General features: G+C 46.7%; 1 long non-coding RNA gene across 1 annotated transcript; it reads right to left on the bottom strand.

Annotated features, from left to right (window-relative positions):
• Positions 1-17,137: 17,137 nt before the first annotated feature.
• Positions 17,138-20,819, bottom strand: LOC129525687 (uncharacterized). The gene is made up of 2 exons (XR_008670112.2): positions 18,534-20,819; positions 17,138-17,733 (listed from the first exon to the last, which is right to left on the bottom strand). It is a non-coding gene; the product is annotated as an uncharacterized lncRNA (long non-coding RNA).
• Between the last annotated feature and the right edge of the window lie 2,400 nt (positions 20,820-23,219).

Here is a 23,219-nt window from a genome sequence, read left to right as displayed (position 1 = left end):
CAGCCAGTTTAGAGAAAGGAAAAAATGGGGGAGGGAGGCAAGGAATATTCATAATACACACTTGCTTGGGCCTCTGCACCTCATCCCCATCCTGCCTGACCCAGCTCAGGTGTGATGGGGTGATGTGGGCCTCCCAGCTGGAAACCTCCCCTCAAGGATTCAGTCTCTGATAATTTCAAACCTTCCTGGAATGTGACTGCCTCCAGCTCTGTCTGTCTTTTCTTGGCCATTTCAGAGTCTCTGCCTAGCATTTCTGCTGCTTTCCAAGTTCCATATTTCCTCCTGTCGTGGCACTGGTTCCAATCCTTGGACTCCCTTCCAACTGTAAAAGCAGAGGAAGAACCAAAAGGTGGTGGGTGGCAGTCTGGGAGGGACAGCTGAGGTTCAAAAGTTCCTGGCTGAGCCTCCAATCCGGGCCACCTCAGGGGCTGATCTGACCACTCCAGAGTGCCCCCTGGGCCAGCAGCAAATAGAACAAAATTTTATAGCCGGGGCAGATGTTGGCTCGGCCATCTCACCCGGATTCCCCTTCATCTCTCTTCCACTGAAGAGGCTCCAATCTCCACTATACCTTTGTTCTCTTTCCTTTCTCCCTCCTCCCCCTCCTCTTCCTCTGTTTGATCCTGCCCACCCCCCAAATTGTTTCTTTAGATCTGAAAGCATCTGTTCCTGTCTGACCCTCCCCCAACACCCTCCTCTTTCTCCCTCCCTCCACCTCAAGCAGTCAAAAAGCCCCCAAATGGAAGGCCTCTGGCCTCTGACCTATTCTGATACACCAACGTCCAGATACCTTTGAGGCCAAACCTTTAGGCCCCTCCCCAGTTACTTTTCTTTCATTCTACCAGCTGCAGAGGGTCCTGGAATTGAATGAGTTGAGTCTTGGGCCCTAGGGACTAGTCTCTTCTCTGCCTGGGACAATTATCCATTTTTCAGGTAAAAGCAAGGAGTCCAAGGTTGAAGGGTTTGGTGATGAACTATTTAGATAACTACCCCAGTCCTCTGTTGGGCTTTTGGGGGCTCTAGATTTTGAACATATCCATATTCTGACCATAGACAGATGTCCTTTTCTAACCTCTACCTGGCCATTTCTTTTATCACCCCTTTCTGACCCTTCCCTTAATTGCAAAGTCATTTTCTGAGCAATAAGAAAGCCCCTCCAATCCCTCCCAGAATTCACTAATCTAAATTAGGAAGATCAAGGCAGTTTCCATACTGTGCACATTGGAGGGCCTCTTTTCTCTGTTTTTCAAAAAATAAAAAAGAAACAAAAAAATTACTCCCTCACATCCTCTTTCCCTCCACTCATACCCGTAGAATATATAGAGAGTGTTGTAAACCCAATCGAGGTAGACAGTCGCCTGTCTTTTCCCCTTTTTAGTCAATCCACTTGGGTCCAAGTTCAGATAATTCAGGCCCAAGGCCTTTGAACTCTGCTTGGTTGACCTGTCTCTAGCAAAAACACGCTTTATATCTCCAGGGCACCAGACTGGAATAATCCCAAGGTCCTTGTCCTGGTGCCCACAGTTGAAAACTGGTAGAAAAGAGTAAACCTTCCTCATTCCCTTCCCTCCAGCTCCATCCTGAAATCCAGCCACTGCCTGGGATCCTGCCTCCTCTTCTATCCTGGAAGAGTAGCAGTTGGCCAAGAGCCCCAGATTCATGCTCCCAGTGGCTTTGCCACCCAGTTTCCATGATGTTGAGAGGCAAACTACCTACCTACCACTCCCTACTCTCTCTCTCTCTCTCTCTCACACACACACACACACACACACACACACACACACACACACACACTGGTTGGGCAGACCTGGACCAGCCCAGGATGTTGTTCTTGTCTGGGGGAACCTTACCTAAGGAGGATACAGGAGGTAAGAGCCTGAATTTTGTGATAGCATCTTTGCTAATTAGTCGGGAGAGAAGACTGGACTGAATCCTTCTCTCCAGTCTATAATTTCACACAGACCTTTCTGTACACATTTACCGAGAGACATATCCTCAAAACGTACGTGACACATACATTCAAGGATCCTAACATACTTATTTTTTATTTTTTCTGTTCACATGTGCATGGGTAGGTGACTTTGCTGAAGGTGATGGTGAGAGAGAGAGAGAGAGAGTGTGTGTGTGTGTGTGTGTGTGTAGAGGTGATGAATGACAGAGAATGACATCCCAACCAGCGCATCTATGAAGTGGGTTCTTTGACTTACCACTGATGTCACTGGTGCCGGAGGTTTTTGCTGTCCCCTTTTGCCCTTAAACTGCTCTAAAAGGCCTGCTTCTTTGCTGAGACCATGTGGCCTAAGGTCTCACTCTTGATCCCATAATTTGGCTCCTTAGGCCTGGGGTGGCTAAAAAGGAATGAGGCAGGAGTCAGAAGACTCTCTAGAAGATCAGATCTCTCACTTAATCTCTAGAAGATCAGATCTCTCACTTAACCCTCTCACTTCTGTGTCAAGGTTAATCAAAACCACAAACATTTGTTTAACACTCCAATCTATCCTATTTTGCCCATAGGTAGGACCTAGAAAACAACCACTCCACAATAGCAGCAACTGCCAAATAACTATCTCCTAGGATTGTTAATTGCCTTACAGTGGTATTAGAGGATTAAATGGATGAATGCATGATGAGCACTTAGATTCTTGCTTGGAATAGAATAAGCTTTCGGTGAGTGCAATCTGTTATTATTAGTAACATCATCAGGCATTTTCTTAAGTGCTTGCTATATACCAGGCACTGGACTAGATTCATTGTCTCATTCAAGCCTTATAATAGCACTGTAAGGAAGTTATTATATTCCTATTTGACACAAAAGGAAGCTGAGTGAGCCTCGGGAGGATACGGATGTGTTCCACTGGCAGAGCCCCGACTCCAGTCAGATTTGCCTGGCCCCAGAATGGGTGTTCTGAACCACTCCAATTCTTTGCTCATGATAGGCAAGGAGCACTGGTGAGAGTATGGGGGTCGTGTCAGCCGAGGGCAAGCAGGACCTAGATTAGCTTGGGCTTTGCTACCTTGCTTGATCTCACCTAGGCAGATTCTTGTTCTCATCAACACCAGGCTCCAACCCAGTTGTTCTCAAACTTTTTGGTCTCAGGACCCCTTTACACTTTTAAAAATTATTGGAGTTTCAGGCCAGGCACGGTGGCTCATGCCTGTAATCCCAGCAATTTGGGAGGCCGAAGAAGCGGGTGGATCACGAGGTCAAGAGATCGAGACCATCCTGGCCAACATGGTGAAACCCTGTCTCTACTAAAACTACAAAAAATTAACCAGGCATGGTGGCAGGAGACTGTAATCCCAGCTACTTGGGAGGCTGAGGCAGGAGAATCACTTGAACCCAGGAGGCGGAGGTTGCAGTGAGCCGAGAGCACGCCGTTGCACTCCAGCCTGGGCAAAAAGAGTGAAACTCCGTCTCAAAAAACAAAATTATTAGAGTTTCAAGGAGCTTTTGCTTATTTCTATGGGTTACACCTATCAATATCTACCTTATTAACAATTAAAACTAAAAGCATTTTTAAATTGTTTAAAAAGTAATAAATATTATATGTTAAAATAACTTTTATGACAAAACTATATTTTCCCAAACAAAACAATTTAGTGTGAAGAATGTCATTATTTCACATTTTTGCATCTCTTTAATGTCTAGCTTAATAGAAGACAGATTCTCATATCTGTTTCTGCATTCAGTTTATTTTGATATGCTGTTTTGGTTGAAGTATCTGAAGTACATAGCCTCATGTGCAGACATATAATCGAGGCAGGAAGGACCTGCAGAGCTCCTCAAAGGGTCTCTGGGACCCCCAGGGATCCTTAGACTACAGTTTAAGAACCACTGAGCTAACCAACTGTGATAACCAGCAGAAGCCACTATAATAATATTACTGGACACCCTTTTAGCTCTTTAGTGGTGCTTCTGACTACAAAACCCATCAACATTTCACTATTTCATGCTGTATTTGAATTGTGTTATCTTAGGTAAGTTACTCAATTTTTCTGCCTCATAGATAGATAGAAGATAGATAGATATAGATAGACTTGCTATGTGTGTCATATGTGCATTATTCATTATTGTTTAGCTTGAATATATAGAGTAAAATATAAATTTATAGATAAAATAGCTTTCACATGTTTAGCATTGTTTGAGGTGGGCAGCTTGACTATTAATATCAACCTTTTTTTTTCAGAAGGGGAAACTGAGCCAAAGAGGGTTGATGTGACTTGCTGAGGATGACACAATCAGCAACTGGTGGGCAGTAGGGCAGAACTCCTGTCCTTTGACTCCTAGACCTATGCTCACCCTCTCAGAATCCCTCTCTATACAGACATGGCTGCAAAACATGCCTGTGGAGGGTGGATGTGTGCCAGTCACAAGCCATTTATGAAGTATATATAATGTTTGTATTTATCTGAAGATATTTATATCTGAGAGAAAAAATATCTTGTATTCCTGCATGCAAAGTTACAGTTTTGCTTGGTACAAGGCATCAGCCTGCCAGTGTTTCTCCTTCCTCATCAAATTATCCATGTGTCTGTAGTTCTGGGCTGGATATATCCACTGTTAGGGATACTCCTTCCTTCCAGGTCTCCTGCTGGTACATTCCCACTGAGAGCAGGTAGATAGCCCAGCTTGTCACATGAGCACACAGAACAGGCACACCTGAGGGTAGCAGTCTCGTCCCCTTCTTTTTCTTTTTCCTATACATCATTTCTAACATACCTTTTCAAAAATTAGTGGTCTACAGGTGTACAACCAAGGAAAGCATCGTTGTATGAGCTGAGGTGTAGATGTGTCTCTGCAGATGCAAATGCAGAACTTTGGGTGCCCATATACCTGTCTAGGTAAGCCCCGTGTAAATGTATGAGCAACTGGGGTCTCAATTCTTTCATTAATCTGATAGGTATTTATTCACAAATTCTATATTTTATGGCTGTATGAGGCTCATGTTTATGCAGGATCCTATGAGAAGAAGCCTGGGTAGGAAGTCAGTCTGTCTGAATTCTAGCCAAGCTTTCTGCTCCTAGCTGCCTGAAGCAAATCATTTACCCAGTGAGAGCCTCCACTTCCTCATCCACATAATGGGGGGAAATAATGATAGTCTCAGCTACATCTCGGGATGAGGAGTCTGGTGGGGAAATAGTAGGAGATGTCTGAGTATGATTCTTTTTCTTTCTGTCTTTCTTTCTTTCTCTCTTTTCTTTCTTTCTTTTTTCTCTCTCTCTCTTTCTTTCTTTCTTTCTTTTTTCTTTCCTTCTTTCTGTTTCTTTTTTAGATTTGGGGGTGGAGTCTCACTATATTGCCCAGGCTGGCCTTAAACTCCTGGGCTCAAGCAATCTTTTCGCCTCAGTCTCCTGAGTAGCTGGGACTACAGGCACTATGCCCAGCTTTAGGATTCTTTTCTTTTATGGAAAAGTCCAAACAAAATAGTAGAGAGAATAATATAATCAAACACTAGTAATATAATCATCATTTCACTTCAACAATGATCAGCCTACAGCCAGTCTAATTTCATCTATTCCCTATCCAACAGTACCTCTTACATTTTGGAGCAAATTCCAGACATAAAATTTCTTACATAGTAAACATTTCAGTGAATACCTTTAAAAGTTAAAGTTTATTAATAACATAACCACAATATGATTATAATACCTACCTAAAATTTCTTAGCAAAACTCTTCAGATTTTTTTTTTTTTTTTTTTTTTTTTTGAGACGGAGTCTCACTCTGTCGCCCAGGCTGGAGTGCCGTGGCGCGATCTTAGCTCACTGAAACCTCCACCCCCCGGGTTCAAGCTATTCTCCTGCCTCAGCCTCCCTAGTTTTTAAAAAGTAAAAAAGATCTAAGAAATGTTAAGCGGAGGTCGGGCGCGGTGGCTCACGCCTGTAATCCTAGCACTTTGGGAGGCCGAGGCAGGTGGATCACGGATCACGAGGTCAGGAGATCCAGACCATCCTGGCTAACACGGTGAAACCCCGTCTCTACTAAAAATACAAAAAAATTAGCCGGCCATGGTGGCGGGCGCCTGTAGTCCCAGCTACTCGGGAGGCTGAGGCAGGAAAATGGCGTGAACCCGGGAGGCGGAGCTTGCAGTGAGCCAGATCGGGCCACTGCACTCCAGCCTGGGCGACAGAGCGAGACTCCGTCTCAAAAAAAGAAAAAAAAAAAAGAAAAAGAAATGTTAAGTGGCTAACTCCCCTCTGTCTCATGCTCAGGGCTGATGAATGTCAATAATAGAAAATGAGAATGGGGAGAAAAGGATGAACTTTCCTTTTTTATTTTTATCTTAAAATCCCAGGCCACCCCCAGCTCCTCCCCTCTACTCATTAGGTCCATTACAAATGGGCTGAGAGGGGACCCTGGAGGTCTAATGTGGTGGAGGCAGCCAGAAGGCATCCTTGGAAGACACTGCAGACCTCATATTGGACGAAAATCAGAGTGAACCAGAAGGAATCTGAGCTGAGGGCCTGCCAAGCCATTCTCCAGCATCAGATTTCTTCCTCGGCTCGCCAGGCATTTGAAAGATGTCTGAAGTCTCTTTGGAGTTACTGATCTCCAAAGACATGCAGACACATGTAATAGCATATAGAAACCCAAAAGGAGATTGCACAGAGACACAAGTAAACCCATCTGCCCATATACCAGCTATGTACAAACGTATGCAAACATTCAGAGGCAGATGCAAATATACACATACAAATCAGCAAACTCAGGCATGCAGGAAAACAGAGATACAAACCCAAACACTCAAACATATATAAACATGCAGGGATACAAACATGCAGGTTCTGGAACCAAATAGAAAAGCCCAGAAGTGTGAAAATACACTTTGAGACATTTTTACTACTGACCAGTTAACATGGCCAGGCTCCAAGTCTGGCTGACTCTTTCCCTCACATACCATCAAATAGGCCAAATATTGACAAAACTACAACCTGAGTCACATTCACAAAAATGTGTACCTGGGATAAGTCATCCCAAGGCCTTTCCCCTGCCCTTGTCAGCACAAGTTCTCTATCATTAGTGCTCTGTCTCCCCAAAAGGCAGGAATAAGTGTGGTGTGGTGTGGTACCGTGTATGTGTGTGCATATATCCATATGAAGACCCATTTCTTCATTCTGCCAAGTCAACTTGTCGAAAAGGGGAAAGAACACTAGCCATGCACAGACATCAAGTCACTGCAGGCTGATGAGGGAACATTGCTTTGCTTACCCTGTGCTACAGCTGTAGGTTGAACTGATTTTTCCCTAAATCGACTGGCCCACATGGGTGTTTTGGCATCTTCTAGACATAACCTGGGGGTGCTTCCTCTGGGCCCGAGAGAGGCTGTGCCAATTGTCTGGGGTTGATTCTTCTGAGTGAACTTACCAATCAATTAAAAGAATAAAGGTGATGGAACTGGCTGGATCAGGTTGTTGGCTAGGCATTACATGGCCATGGAGTGATACTGAGTCAAAAAGGATGGGCAGAATCCAACAGTTTTAAAACAAGATCCATCAATAGATGGAGATAAACCAGTGGGGCTATTTAGCACTGTGCTCAGGAAAACCAGTCAACTGACTAAACTGTTCTCACTTCAACCAATTTTTGTGAGATTCAGCAGAAGCAACAGCATCTGAGAGTCAAGGGACCCAAGTGTGTTTGCATTGAAAGCTGGATCTACACTGGCATTTAGGGTAAGGGAAGGGTTGTGCAAATGACTGTAGATTTGGTATGTATCAGGAACTTAAAACTATTATCATTGGCAAGAAAGTAAAAGTTGTATAGTGAATTGAGGCTTTTTCTTTGTATAGAATCACAGAATGTTAGATATTGAAGGGACCTTAGAGTTCATGTGGAAACTGAGGCTTGGAGAGTTTTAAATGACTTGTCCAAGGTCACACAGCGAGTAAATGGCTGAGACACATTTAGACACCATATTAGTTTGCTTGGACTGCCATAACAAGTACCACAGCATGGACAGCTTAAACAACAGAAATTTATTTTCTCATAGTTCTGGAGGCTAGAAGTCCAAGATCAAGGTGTTAGCAGGGTTGGCCTGCTAACCTTGGCCTCTCTCCTTGGCTTGTAGATGTCTGTTGTCTCCCTCTGCTTTGTCTGTGTCCTAATCTCTTTTTTTTTTTTTTTTTGAGATGGATTTTCACTCTTGTTGCCCTGACTGGAGTGCAATGGCACGATCTCAGCTCACTGCAACCTCCACCTCCCAGGTTCAAGCGATTCTCCTGCCTCAGCCTCCCAAGTAGCTGAGATTACAGGTGCAAGCCACCACGCCTGGCTAATTTTTGTATTTTTAGTAGAGACAGGGTTTCACCATGTTGGTCAGGCTGGTCTCGAACTCCTGACCTCAGGTGATCCGCCCACCTCGGCCTCCCAAAGTGCTGGGATTACAGGTGTGAGCCACCGCACCTGGCCTGCTGATCTCTTCTTATAAGGACACCAGTTATATTTAATTAGAGCCTACCCATATAATCTTGCCTTAACTTAATTACCTCATTAAAGGGCCTATCTCCAAATACAGTCACATTCTGAGTTACTGAGGGTTAGGACTTCAAGAAATGGAACTTGCAGAGACACAATTCAGCCCTTAACTGACACCATGACTCTGGATTCCTAGTCCGCTGCCATTGTGCCCATGTCAGACTAAGTCATCTGGTGGATCCTATTCTTAAGTTGGCTCAATTTTGTTATGTTTCTTAGGGATGGGGAAGCTGCTTAGAGCCAACGTGAGATTGAAAACTGTTTCCTGGAGCCAAGGCCCATTGGGAAACTGAGTGAGCATGGGCTGGGGAATCCAGGATTAGGCTGACCACCAAACACTGGGAAATGGAAGTTTCTAACCAGAATCTTGGAACTGGAAAGAACTCAGTGAGGTTAACTTGGCCATCTCAGATGGAGGAGAACTTACCTGGTATGTTCAGAGAACACAAGTGTCTGAGAGCTCTCATCACTGATACATTCTTTCTTATGTGTATTCAGATTCTTCAAGCCAAGCTCAAACCCCTATCCCTTGCCTCCAGTCCTCAGCGTTGGACAGTAAGATAAAACTCATCCAATAAGAGAGGTTTTCTCCCTTGAAGCTTGAAGAAGGCTTGACAAGATCTTAAGGAAATTTTTTTATTCAAGAGAGCCTCTTTCTCTCCTCATCTGAGGCTGGAGGTGGGGAATTTAGAGGCAAAAACTCCCCTTACCCCGTTGTTGTCTGTCCTAAGACCTTCAGCCCCTTATCTGGGCCCTGGCCAGCTCTAGAAAATGGATTAAGGTGAGTTGATATGTAATGTGGTACAGAAGCAGGGAGAGGGGAGAGGACCTCTAATATCGCAGAGATCACAGATGGCTCCAGTGGGATTATGGGGCATGGTGATGAGGCTTGTGCCAAAAAGTGGCCACAACCAGGAAGAAGGGTCCATCTTATTATGATGGTTTGTGACTCTCCCTGCCGTGGAGAGCAAGCTTGGATTCTGGGGTTTGGAGGGAGCAACTCCAAAAATATCCAGCTGAAACACACAGAGCCAGAGTCAGCATGGTGCTGGGAAGAGTACTGGTTCAGGGATCAGAACACCTGGGTTCTGATCTCTGTCTGAGCCTCAGTTTCTCTTCCTTCACAATGAAGTGGTTTGATTAGGTTATCACTAAGATCCTTCCAGCTCTGAGACTCTAAGCAAAAACTGAAGGATGCTGGGGGGCAGGGAGAAGGAATACTCTTTGTAGCAAATCAGATGATGGACTATGTGTCTCTGTGAACCAAACCAGGCACAGAAAACTCTCCATCTTCATTCCAGAGTTGGTGGGGGGTGGGGGAGTAGGGGGTGTTAGCTGTGGTTTCTCCTTATTTGACAACTCAACCTTTTCCACAGAGCCCCTGCAGACACACCATGGGGAGCTGTTTCCCTTAAGGACCCTGCCCCTGAGGGAAGAGAGGCAGAAACAAGATGGGGCAGGAAGTTGGAAAGGGTGTCTGCATGATGCCAATAGCCAGGTGAAAACAGAGAAATCAGCCCACTATCTGCTTAGTTTCAAATAGAATAAAGGGATCCAATTTTGTAGCTTTCATCTGATGTAATGGATAATGAGATGCAGGATCAGCCTTTTGCAGTGATTCAGTTTAAAGCCCCTGGGAAGGATCTGTTTCCCCCTCCCCAATTATCCTGCCACAGAAATGCCTTAAGTTCCACCATTAAAGCACATGGTGTTAAGTACAGTCCTCTGCAGATCACATCCTTTAAAATACAAAAGCACCACTGGGATACTTCATCAAACAAGGATAGAATCAGAAAAGTAGTGCTTAGGGGGGATGCTTAGGGAGATGAGGGGCCCTGAAGATTAATCTCTAGATACTTCTCAGTTTCACATTGCCTGATCCTTGTGGGAAAGCTAGATTCTGCCTGAGGAAGTGGGAACTCAGGGACTCCCCTAGAAACCAGATGCCTGCAATTATGAGTATATTTCTAGTCCTGGGAAATGGGTGGACTCTAAGTGGTGAGGGTAGTTATCACACCGAAAAATCACAGAGGCTGCCAGTAAAACTTAAATCAGGGGGATGGAAATTCTGATAATATACGTGTATTTGGGTCAGCCACTATAGAAACCAGTGTAGAAGTACTTCATGGGGCCCCCTGTATGTCCAGAGGATATAAAACTATTCCAGAGGGGGAAAAAATCATTCCATTTCTATGATTATCTACTGTATATCTAACCCATAAGGCATGGTTTGAAAGTATTAAAACCTAGCAGATAGGGAAACACACAGCCAGGGTTCAGATCTAGTGATGTGACCTTGGGCAGGTGACTTAACCTTTCTGAGAATAGATTTCCTCATCAAATTCAGTATAAAGCAACTGGCATATAGTAATCTTCTAGAAATGGAAACTATTATAGTTATGAGTACCGAGGGAGCTTCAGGACACCATTCATGAATTGGCACTAAGCCATGGAATGAATGGTCACCATGGTCAGAGCAAATCGGAGGTCCAGACCCTGATAAATTCATGCATAATCTTTTTCTTTTTTCTTTCTTTCTTTCTTTTTTTTTGAGATGGAGTCTTGCCCTGTTGCCCAGGCTGGAGTGCAGTGGCGCAATCTCGGCTCACTGCAAGCTCTGCCTCCTGGGTTTACACCATTCTCCTGCCTCAGTCTCCTGAGTACCTGGGGCTACAGACGCCTGCCACCACGCCCAGTGAATTTTTTGTATTTTTAGTAGAGATGGGGTTTCACCGTGTTGGCCAGGATGGTCTCGATCTCCTGACTTCGTGATCCGCCTGCCTTGGCCTCCCAAAGTGCTGGGATTACAGGCATGAGCCACTGCGCCCGGCGCATAATCTTTTTCTTACCTGGGTGAATCTTGTTTTTTCCCAACTTAATCTTATCTTTCAGGATCTGCCAATAAAAGAAGCAGAAAGAGTCCTGTACCCCTCCATGCAGCCTGGAAATTTTAGGTTTGGGCCAAGGTTGGCCTTACCCACAGACAGGATGGGTGGCTGCCTTCATGACAGGATTTAAGAAAAATCATAAACCACCCTCACCCAAATTTGTATTATGCCACCTGCCACATGGGTCTAAAATTCCATTATTATAGATATTTCCCCCCATCTGGGCAGTGGCTTCTGAAGACCCCTACCAAAAACACACAGTTGCCTGGGAGAATGTGCATGTCAACACATTGGTGAAAGTTTCCTAACCTGCAATCTAGCTTCTTCTTCAACAAAGAAGAATGGTCTGGAACTCAGGACAAGTAAATTTTGATAGGACTGGGGTTCTTAAAGGGCCAGAGCACAGGCCTCTTCCTTTCAGGAGGCACACATAGAATGTATGGACAGCAGAAAGACACCAAATGGGCATGGGACCTACTAAGAATGTCGACTGGGCCATCTGTGATTTAGGGAGCTGAGACAATGAGACAATTCTAACTTTCAGTTCACCTTGATATTGACTCTACCTAGGTCTTGTACCTTCCAGCGCAGACTTGCATCCTCCCAAGAGCAATGATGTACTTGGGCAAGAGGTAGAGAGGCGATACTAGTGTCTGAGTAGTCTGAGCAGCGACATCCAGGTCTCAGTGACTGAGACCAAGCAGCTCTGTCTCTGACCAACACAATCATGAAAGCAGCTAAAGGTCTCCACTCTGGGTTGGGGTCAAGGAAATGAGTAACTAAGAGTGTGCTCTGCAGATTACTGGGACTCTAGAGGGTCTTTTAGTTGGTCCAAAAGTCCACCCAGAATCTGTCATCCAAACACACGTGACTGGTTTGTGTTTTGTTTTTTGTTTTGTTTTGTTTTTGAGATAGAGTCTTGCTCTGTCACCCAGGCTAGAGTGCAGTGGCGCAATCTTGCCTCACTGCAACCTCTGCCTCCCAGGTTCAAGCAATTCTCCTGCCTCAGCCTCCCAAGTAGCTGGGATTACAGGCACCTGCCACCGCGCCCAGCTAATTTTTGTATTTTTAGTAGAAATGGGGTTTCACCATCTTGGCCAGGCTGGTGTCGAACTCCTGACATCATGACCCACCTGCCTCGGCCTCCCAAAGTGCTGGGATTACAGGCGTGAGCCACCACGCCTGGCCTGGTTTGTGTTTTAATTGTAATCTCTGAGGAGATATAAATATATATTTGAAAGAGCAAAGAAATTAATATTTGAAAAAGTATAACTATTGTCATGGTTATTTACTAAGGAAAAAAATGTGTGTGTGAATATTGAATATGTATGTATGTGTGTAAACACACACACGTATTCTTCCCTCCCTCCCTCCTTTCCTTCCTTCCTTTCTTTCCATTGCCAAAAGAGGCCAATAAGATATGCGACAACTGGCATCTCTGCAATCTGACCAGAACAGCCTGAAGGCCACCAGAGTGGATGTTACATCTGCAGGACTGGCCGCTTTCCTACCAATGTTTTTCAACTCGGATGTTTTGGCATCATGGCAGCACACATCCTCTCTCTAATCCAGTCTGCACCTAAACCCTGTGTAGGCAGTTTCTGCCGTAAAAAGAGCAGCCCGATAAGTGAGAACTTGGTTCCTCCTACATTACCCTAAATATTGCTGTGATATCAGGGAAATAATATTAATACTTACAACAACTACAACCAAGTTGTAGGGCCTCAACTACTCCCCTCCCCAAACTTTCCTCCTCTGAATTATGAGGAAACTTCCTTAAGAAGGTTGGAAGGCCGGGCGCGGTGGCTCACGCCTGTAGTCCCAGCACTTTGGGAGGCCAAGGCGGGCGGATCACGAGGTCAGGAGATCAAGACCATCCTGGCTAACACGATGAAACCCTGTCTTTACTAAAAATACAAAAAATTAGCCGGCGTGGTAGCGGGCGCCTGTAGTCCCAGGTACTCAGGAGGCTGAGGCAGGAGAATGGCGTGAACCCGGGAGGCGGAGCTTGCAGTGAGCTGAGATCACACCACTGCACTCCAGCCTGAGCGACAGAGCGAGACTCCGTCTCAAAAAAAAAAAAAAAAAAAAAAAAAAAGCAGGTTGGAAGAACTGGGAATGAGAGAGGAGAATTGGGAATGAGGGAGAATGTGTTAAGCAGGTGTAAAACATAGGAAGGGGGTCTGTAAACGCTCCATCTCTGAGAGGGGGGCTTTGTGGACAGGAGGAGAAGGAACTAAAGGATGGTAATTAGCTTATTATTGTTTCCCTTGGGTGTTGTGAGAATTCCTTAGGAGACACTTGTAAAAAAGCAGAGGGAAGACAGTAAATACACATCTAATGATATGCTAAATAAATTATTATTGTTATTATTATGACTATGATAGCAATTGTAACTTGCTTCCTGCTCGAATTTCCACTAAAGACGGGAACTGACCCCCTTACTGCCAGGCCTCCACAGCTGTCAATAACCCCCAGCTCCCGCCTCCCCAGGAATCAGTCGAGTAATTGGGCAATATAGACGAGGCTTCAGTTAACAGCCGTTCTTCTGGTGTCTGCAGGAGAACCAAACAGGAGCTCAACATAAGCAGCAAGGCCTCTGCCAGGTACCTGCTCTAGCAAAGAAAAGAAGAAAAGGAACCTTGCCGAGAATCGTGGGGGTTATACTTAGGGAATAACTTCTTGATTTCCAAGCAAGAGAACTCAGGGAGGGCAAAAACTGAGGCAGGCATTTAGGGAGGGGGTGGGTCACAGAAACAAAGGGGAAATATACAAATTAGGGATACTCAGTCTAGAGATCACAGGCTTCTAGGACTCCTGCAACTATCAAGGGCACTTCCAGAATTTTGCTAGGAAGTGAGCCAATTGTTTTTGTCAGCTTCTCAAAGGGGTCTGGGACCCAGGAACAGCTAAGAGCCATTCCAGCCCAGGTAAAAGGGACCCAGGACTCTTTGGGGTTAATAATAGTGGCCAGTGTCTATTGGTTTCCTGCCTTTTGGCTAAGGACAAACCAATAGACGCTGGCCACTACTGTAACCTGCTGTTTACAGCAACTGTCAGCAATCCCCCCCTCAACCCCCCTACTTCTAGCCAGAGCCCAGGCACCTGCCTTGAGCCCTTCTTAGGCAAATATATGTAAATGTAGGACCCTCAGTTCTCCCTCCCTGAATTTCTTTAGGGAAAGCAACAACCATCCCTGTAAGCCATAGGTATTCATGGGGAGGAAGGAGAGGGCTAGTTGTCTGAGAGGGAAACTGCCAAAGGCTGCAGACTAGGAAATGGGATTGAGGTTTAAGATAGCTCCTTTCTGGACCTCAGTCCTTCACCTAGTCACCTAGTCACAGGGTGGATTGTCTCTAAGGATACTTAGGGGAAAAGGAACCAAATTCGGGAGGGTCCTCCTTGCTTTAAGCCTTGATGGGAGAGGGGGAGGCCAACCCTTCTCTGCAGACTGGGATCCTCACTAGACAGAGGAGCTCCAAACCTGCCCTTCTCATCCCATGCACTGACGGTGCCTGGCCTGGCTCCAAACTCCCGAAAGGAACTATTTTACAGGGACCAAAAAGGGGACACTGGTGATAATAATAATTTAAAAAAATGAAACAATCTGATTGCAGCATTACTGGATCAGAAAATGTGTGACCTTTTTAAAGTTAAATCGTTAAAAAATTTTAACTATTAAACATTTTAAATATTAAGCCTGATCTGTTTGGTAGCCCTGGAGCAGGGCTGAGGCATAGAGAGAAACCTTTCCTTCAGCCAGGTTGTCTGTCTCGCACTGATTTATTTTTGTTTTATTTGTGGATTTCTTAATGGACCCAATGGTGGTTCCTCTTTGCACCCCTCGGATTGACAGGCAATTCCTTCCCAGCCCAGGTCTCAGCTCTGGTTTAGTTTTCGTAACTTGGGGGTCCAGGGAGCCAGGAGACTGGAGATAGAAAGCAGAAGTGCACTGGGGTGGTGGGTCTGCCTTGGCTTACCCCCAAATTTCTGGATTCCAGGTGCCTTGCTCCAGTCCCCGCCCCATCCTAGGCTCAGGATGCTCTCCCACCCTACTAACCACTGGTCCGGTCAAAGCCCAAGCTGCTGCCAGCCGCCATGTTATCTCCCAGCCTGGCTAGGGTGCCTGCTAGCCAGCAGTGGCTATGGTGGTGTGCAGAGTGAGGGTGAGTTTTTATATTGACTGCCATTCCGTTTACCTCAACAAATATGTTTGGGCAACCATTCTGTGCCAGACAGCAGACAGAGTCCCTGCACTGCAGGAATTCCTAGTCCTGTGGGCAGGGGTGTGTGGAGGGTAGCACATGGTGGTTAGCCTGGTCCAAGGGTCTCCACTCCCTTCCTAGCATCCTAGAGATCCTGGAGGCCAGGTTGGCCACGGAGACTGAGTTCAGGACAATTCCTTCACACATTCAACGAAGTTATCTGTAACTCCCTGGTTAAAAACAACAACAACAACAACAACAACAAAAACCCCCACAAAAACTGGCAGTCGTGGGAGGTATTTCCCCACTGGGCTGGTTGGTAGCAGGGGAAGAATTGTGGACCCCTGGCCCAGTGGTGCCTGGAAGGAGGCTGATGTAAGAGTGGTGTAGCTGTGAGTGGGAGAAGTGAGATCTAGTGGGGTAAGTCCATGTTCCCTGTTCCTAAAGTCAAATTCTCCCTGAAAAGACCCAGGGCAGCACTGTTAGGGAGCTGAAGGAGTCCCTCTGTGCCCAGAGGGAATTAGGCCACTCAGGCCTCAGAGAAGGAGGGCGGGTGGTGAGGACAACCTCCCCAAGCCCCCATCAGAGCAGGCCCAATACTTGCAAATTCACTCCTCAGTCCACTAGATTCTGGTCCCATCCTACATCCCCGCCAGGGCACAGGAGGCCCAGATAAAAACAAGCTTTATTTGGCCAAATTAACTCACTTTCCTGGATTAACCTCACTTATCGGAAAGTGAAAGTACACCCCACGCTCCTCGCCCTGTCCCTGCCTAAACCTCTTTATCTCTGAAGCCCACTCTTTGAGACCTAAAAATGAGGCTTCAACAGAAACGCTCTAGGACTACAGGAGGGACACGACAGTCCCTATCCTACAGTGCACTAAAAGCCAAACTGAAGGCTGCTTCCTCGGTGGAGAGTGTCTCAGGGTGAAGTGGTGGGACTGTTCGCCGCTTCCCATTTTACAAGCTCCTTGTCCACAGCCGTCTGCGCCAGCCCCTCACAAAACCGGTTCTCGCCTTCTGGTGGGTGCTGGTGTTTACCCCTTTCCTCCCACTATCTGTTCAAACCGAGCCCACCCACCCTCCATTCACCTCCCCACCTTAAGGCTCCCTGAGCTCTATTTACCCTTTTGTAACTCCATCCCTCCATAAGTACACAACTCTCCTAGCTGGTTTCCTAGAGGGCAGATACGGTGTTTCCAGTTGGCCCTCTGCAGATATCTGTGAACAAGTCTCTCCCAGCCCCTACATATAAATATGTCTGTTCTAGACAGACGGGCCTAAGTCCCAACGTAAATACATCACAAGATAATTACCCCTTATATACATACAGATCTCTCTATAGAGTTATATTTGAAAGTGTCTATAACTCTAGAGAGAGATTGCAGCATGCACATATAGGACTATAATTATTTATGTCTATTTTTATAACTATGTAGTTATAAATAGATATGCCTATATATAGTGATAATAATATAGAAATATCTCCATAGCCATATATGGCTCTAAGTGAATGCTCTAACTACTCTATTTCACAATCAATAAGTATATATCTCCTGATACATAATTCTAACAATATACGTTTTTATCTATATAGCTGTTCAGAGATATAAATCTGTCAGGATATCACATGTACATAAAGCCGGATGGCTGTAAGAGAGTCGTATATTTTCCCATATATAAATCTGCTCCTATAACTACTGTATATGCACAAATACAATGGAAATAATTATATTTCCCTCAAACATAAATCTGTAAATACAACCACAGCACATTTAGGTACGGTTAGACATAGAGCAATATTTCCTAGACATCAGTCTGTCAATAGAGCCACCAGTGCCTCCAAACAGAGAGTTATAGAGGGAGTTATAAATAAACTCTCCAGATGGGAACGGATCAGTAGAACTAGATGTAAACATGACTCCAAGCCGTTCTTTCTTCTTCTTCTTCTTCTTTGTAAGATATTCCCGAAGCAAGCCCAGTCATATAACAGGGTGCAGAGGTGTCTGGGTACTGGTATTTTTCCCCCCAGGAGGGTCGGAGGTCGCTGGACTTTGGGAAACCGAGCAGGAGTGGGTAGGGGACAGTGCCCGCTCCCAACGCAGCCCAGAAGTCCCTTCCTTCTGTCTCCTGGTGGCTGAGAGCTCGGGCAAGTGGAGAGGCCTAAGGGAGAAAAATGAAAAAGCAGAGTCTGTCTTGAGTCGTTTGGCCCTTCGGCCTAAAACCCTCTCAACAGGGAAGCCCCGACCAGGCGTTGGAGCGGAGAGAGCCCACGAGGCCCAGAGACTGGGGGAAAGGGGCTGCAGGCCAGGCTGCGGAGGCCGAGCGGAGTCGCCAGCCGGTGCCTGATCGCCCGGCGCCCCCATCGCCCGGGGCCGCTGCCTCGCCGGCGGCCTGGAACACAAAACCCGGGCCCTAGCCCTGCGCCCTGCGCTCAGCGCTTCCACCGGTCTTATTTTATTGCTGTTTTGTCCGATTAGGTATCGCAGCGTCCTCCACCCGGTGTTGTTCTCAAATGCGAAGGAACCCAGGGCTTTCTGAATGTGTGTGTGTGTGTGTGTGTGTGTGTGTGTGTGTGTGTGTGTGTGTGTGTGTGTGTGTGCTGGCTTTAAATAAGTGACTCAGTGGATAGTGTATTTCTCTTTTCAGACCAAATGGGTCACCGGCTACTGAAAAAGAATCCAGACCTCTGAAAGGGTTTGTGACAAATTTTTTAGAAGTTCTCACGCTCATTTGTTACGATGATTTTCTTTTCTTTTTTCTCTTTTAAAAAAGTTGGCTAATTTGTGTTTCTATATTCTTCTTTAATTTTATTTTTATTGGGGGTACAATTGTTTTTAAAGGGATTTCGTTAGACCCGAAACTGTGGGGTGGCTTCCTCTCTAGCAAACTTACTATCTCTACCCCTGTGATTCCCATCTCCCCCAAGAAAACAAACTAATTAAATGACCAGAAAACTGTACCTGGAGAGAATGAGGTAGATGTTGCAGGATCCGGGACCGCGGTCTTTGCTTGCTTCATGAAAAATCGGCTAGTCTCCAAACTCGCGAAGGAAAATTCAAGGCGCCTCAACTCCTCCTTTTAAATTTTTTAATAAAGAGCCTAGAAAGGGAACTTTCCCTGGGCCTGCCGAAGCCCCAGCCTGGCTCTCCCAACTCCCCAGCGGCCATAAGTGTTTTTCTGCTTCCGTTCGGGCCCCCAGTCTTCCCGTCTTCCCGGGCATCTCTGAGCTCCTGCCGGATCAAGGCTGTGGTCATCGCCTCATTCATCTCTGCCCCTTGGCCTGAGCCTGCACATTTGGCCTCCTTCTTAAAACAGGGGCTCCTAGAGAGTCCCAAAAGCCATTAACCATCCCCATATGTGGGATCCCTTCCCTGATCACACAAAGCAGAAGCCTGAGAAAAAAAGCAATAAAGAGTGGCCTCCTGGCCCTCCTTCCCCTTTTCTGTCCCTTGTCTGGGAAAGGGGTTCCCAACCCCAGCCCCGCCAAGAGCATATTAAGAAGCTTTCTTCCTCCCTTCCTTTCCTATCTCCCCCTCAGATGCTGTGATCCTGACTCCTTCTTATGTCTCCACCTCAAAATATTTCCTCTTGCATTTTATTGTTATTCTGTTATGGAGGGACTGTTTTATTATTATTATTCATTATTTATTGTCATTATGATTGTTGTTAGAGATTTGTTCACCACCGTTCAGGGGACAGCAGCCTGGCCCAGGGGGAAGCCTGCCTCTCTCTCTCTGTCTCTCTCTCTCTCACACACACACACACATACACACACACACCCTAACACAGTGCACACTCACGCATATATGCTCACAAATGCCTGCTGTGTTCAGGCCCCTGCACAGCAATCCGAAGAGGCAGGCATCCTACCCCAGCACCCTAACAACACACTGCCCATGCACACCAGCATTCAGAAAGAACACCACCCCCAGACCAACGCCAAAACCCACACGCACCGAGCTTGCAAGGAAAGGAAAATACGTAAAGAATCCCTTCTCTCCCACAACCTGGAGGGGCGAGTCAGGCCTCTGTCTCTTCCCCCCAGTCGCTTTCGCTTTCTCTTTTTTTTTTTTTTTTCTCCTTGTTTACAGCTTCAGAGAGCTCAAGGCCCATAAATCTTGAGGGGCCTACAGAGCGCAGAGCACATTTGTATGCATCGTTAGGACTCGCTAATACCTAAGCCCATTAAGGAGCGTGTATGCGCGTGGTTTCCGGTGTGTATTAACTTATAGTTAAATTCTGGAGGAAAGGGCATTGTGAATTAACGTATACCAAATCCATCATGGGCTTTTGTCTTATCAGATTAGTCAGTCATGGGTTTGGGGGAGCAACTTGCCTGGGTCGGGGTGTACCCACCCTTCAAACTTTGTGGAGAAGGCCCGGGGGTCTTGGGAAACACGAAGGCATTCCTATCCAGCCCCAGTCATTCGGATCCCCCAGGCCTAGCGGCTGCACACCTGCGAGATGGCGGAGGGACTGCAGACCCGGGTGCGGGAGACCAGCGCCGGCGAAGAGAGGCGGGCGAGGGAGGCCCCTCCAGCGTCCTGCTGGGGTTGAGTTGGGGCGGCTCGTCCCGTGGCCGCTGGGTCGTCTGGTTTCCGCTTTCCGAAAGAAATGAGAGGAGAGGCAAGTGGAGTCGCTGAACTTTAATTAAACCGTAGAGAAGACAGTGGGGGGAGGGAAAAAAAAACGATCGGAGAAGGAGGAGAAGGCGGCCCGAGAGATCGAGGAAAGGAAGTCCTGGCGGCTCGGGGGAACTTGGAGATCTCTCCAAGGGGCTGAAAGCTGGAAGTTGTATGAAGGTGTTCCTTTCCCACACCCCAGCTACTCCGCCCCAGTCGAAGAGGCTAATTCCGGCCCTCTTATAAAAAAAAAGAAAGAAAAGGTAAAGAAAAAGAAAATCTAATTATGTGGCATGTTTCAGCCAGGTGTTCCTGGTTCCAATGACTCAGACCCTATTGGAGCCCCGAGGATCTGGATAATTGGGCCTGCATAGACAGAGATGAAGGATGCCATTTCTAAAAGGAGGAAGGGGAAAGGAAAGTCCATCTCTTGGGGTCTTGTAGAAAATGCCAAAGACCAAACGAGCTAAATTATTGTGTCCGTGTAGATCTATTTGCCTATTTACATACAGCAGGCTGTGTGGGTGGGGGGTGAGGGAAGGCAAGGAATAAACGACCAGGATGGAGCGGGCTGGCAGGAGAGAAAATGCGCCCCCCCGCCCTTTGCGGGAACAGCCAAGGGGCCTCCTCAGCTCGCAGCTCAGGCGGCCGCGCGGCGGGCCGGTCCGGGGCCGGGGGCCGGGGCCGGGGCCGGGGCCGGGCTGGGGGAGGGGAGGCGGAGGCGGGCCCTCCCCGGGCGCTGTGAACTTTAGCTGGGCCGCCGCCTGTCAGCCCCAGAAAGCGTTAAAGGTGCAGCAGCCCGCGCCAGCCTCCGCAGCCGCCTTTGTACGCGTGATTTATGACTTCAATCTTGGTTCACCGAGAGTTCACACGGCTTTCGCTGCTGTTGAAGGTTAAAAGATGGTCTTCGCTTGACAAGTGGGACTATTGAAAATTCCTTCTTCTTCTTCTTCTTCTTTTTTTTTTTATTTTAGAAGCGAAGAGCAGAGGCTCAGGAGAGAAAAAAATTGGGGGGGGGGCGGGGGACAGGGATTGCAGGTGGGCCAAAATGGTAGGTCAGGAAGGTTTGTCTTCCTATATTTAGGATTTTTTGTTGCTAGGATTTGTGTGCGTGTTGGGGAGAGGGTAGAGAATAAGAGGGAGCTAGGCAAGAGATGTAAAGATCTCTCATATTTAGAGGCCAAAGGAGTGGGAAAAAGAAAACAACTCGTGCTTCCACTGTTAATTATCTGGGTAACTTGGGTCACACCCCCTAACTGATCCTCCTCTAGAGACCGGAAATGGGCCAGGTAAGGGAGGGAGTTTGGGTAAAGGGTAAGGTTTGTGTGCTTCTTACTGGGTGTACTTGATCATCCACCTTACCTGGGTAACTACTTTTTTTTTTTTTTTTGGAAATGGGGTCCAGCTCTGTTTCCCAGGCTGGAGTGTTGTGGCACCATCATAGTTCACTGAAGCCTCAAACTCCTGGGCTCAAGTAGTCCTCCCACCTTAGCCTCTTAAGTATGTGAGACTGCAGGCATGTGCCACACCCCCAGGCTGGGTAGCTGCTTTTCAATGTGCTTCTGCACCCACAGATTTGGACAAGGGTATTTTTAGGCAGCAGTCTTTCAACTCTCTTCATCCTGAAGGTTTAGCCTGCCATTTACATTTGATGCACATGAAGAGGCTAATGGGAAGGAAATCTATAGAACTGGAATTGGAAGTCCTTTCGAATCCCAAATCCCCTTGGTCTAAGAGCCAGTCCCTCTTCTTTCTAGCGTTTTGACAAAGGTCGTGCCACAGCAGAGATGGTGGTTAACGATCTCCTAAAGACCAGAATCTAAGGCCCCTTTGTGATCTAAGGCTCTGAGTACTTGGAGAGACAAAACTCACTCCTTCTTTGTAGATTCAGAGAGACAGAGAGAGAGAGAGAGAGAGAGAGAGAATGAGGAGATACCTTGAAGCTGAGGGTCTGCTTGGCTCTTCAAGGTTTTTTTTAAGATATGTTTTTAAAAATTTTTCTGGATTGGGAATTTGGGATCGTGTGCACTGGGAAGGGGAACAGCAGAGAGCTGGGTCTGGAGTTGGGTGTGCCTCCCTAGCCCTATTTAGGCCCCATCTCCATTATCGATGCTAGGTAAATGTCTTCTTAAGAGATAGAGCCAGCCCCTCAAATCCAGATCTGGGAACCAAAGGCATGCACGCTAGAAGGGGCACTCCCTGCTTCTCTTTCTACATAGCGTTAGAGAGGTGTTTTCCCACTGTGTGAGGACTTAGATAAGAGAAGGAGAAGAGCTAGAAAGATGTCCACATCTCGCCGGGACACCTAGCACCAGGCCCTCCTACAGGAGACCTCGTATGTAAATAGCAGAATGGGGAGCAGAGAACAGAAAGACCCCAGAAATCCAGAGTCCAGGCTCTGAGGTCACTTTGGCAGGAATGGTCCTCTGGCCTTATGAAGAACAGAGGGGCAATATGGCACTGTTTAGAAGCTCAGGGGGTGGTAGCTGTTAGGAGAAATCAGCCAAGGAAGCTAATGAATCTCTTCCAGGTTCTGGTTGGGAAGCAGAGGAATGAACTTAACGGCCTCTGGAAGTAATGTCTGTACTGAAGTCCCCTTCCCACCCTTTCTGACTGTGTTCCTCCCTGGGAAATAATTCCAGTGGGCTTGTGCTTATCTGCAAGTCTGGGGTAATTATGAATTATTAATTCATCATGAAGACTTGATTGTGACCGTTGCTCTCCAGTGGACCCATTTATCTCCTTCTTTATGAGGCAGAGGGCGGCCTCTGTTAGCCCTTGGCTTCTGTAACAGGCAAACTGAGGCCAGCCCCTCTTGAAGGCAGTCCTTGAACTCTGCCCTAGGTGGGATGGTTGCCTCATTACCAGTCAAGTCATGTTGCACCTCAGAGTATTTGTGCGATAGAGCCACCTCCCACAAACTTCAGATTTCAAAGTGCTTTGTAGGCTCCTGGAGAGATAGAGTAGGGGATTGGGAGTGAGACTCCAACAGGGGAAGAAACTTGGCCAAGCTGTGTGTGGAGA

Source organism: Gorilla gorilla, chromosome 10 (assembly GCF_029281585.2).
Source record: "Gorilla gorilla gorilla isolate KB3781 chromosome 10, NHGRI_mGorGor1-v2.1_pri, whole genome shotgun sequence".
NCBI lineage: Eukaryota > Metazoa > Chordata > Mammalia > Primates > Hominidae > Gorilla > Gorilla gorilla.
This window is presented reverse-complemented; position numbering and strand designations above follow the sequence as displayed.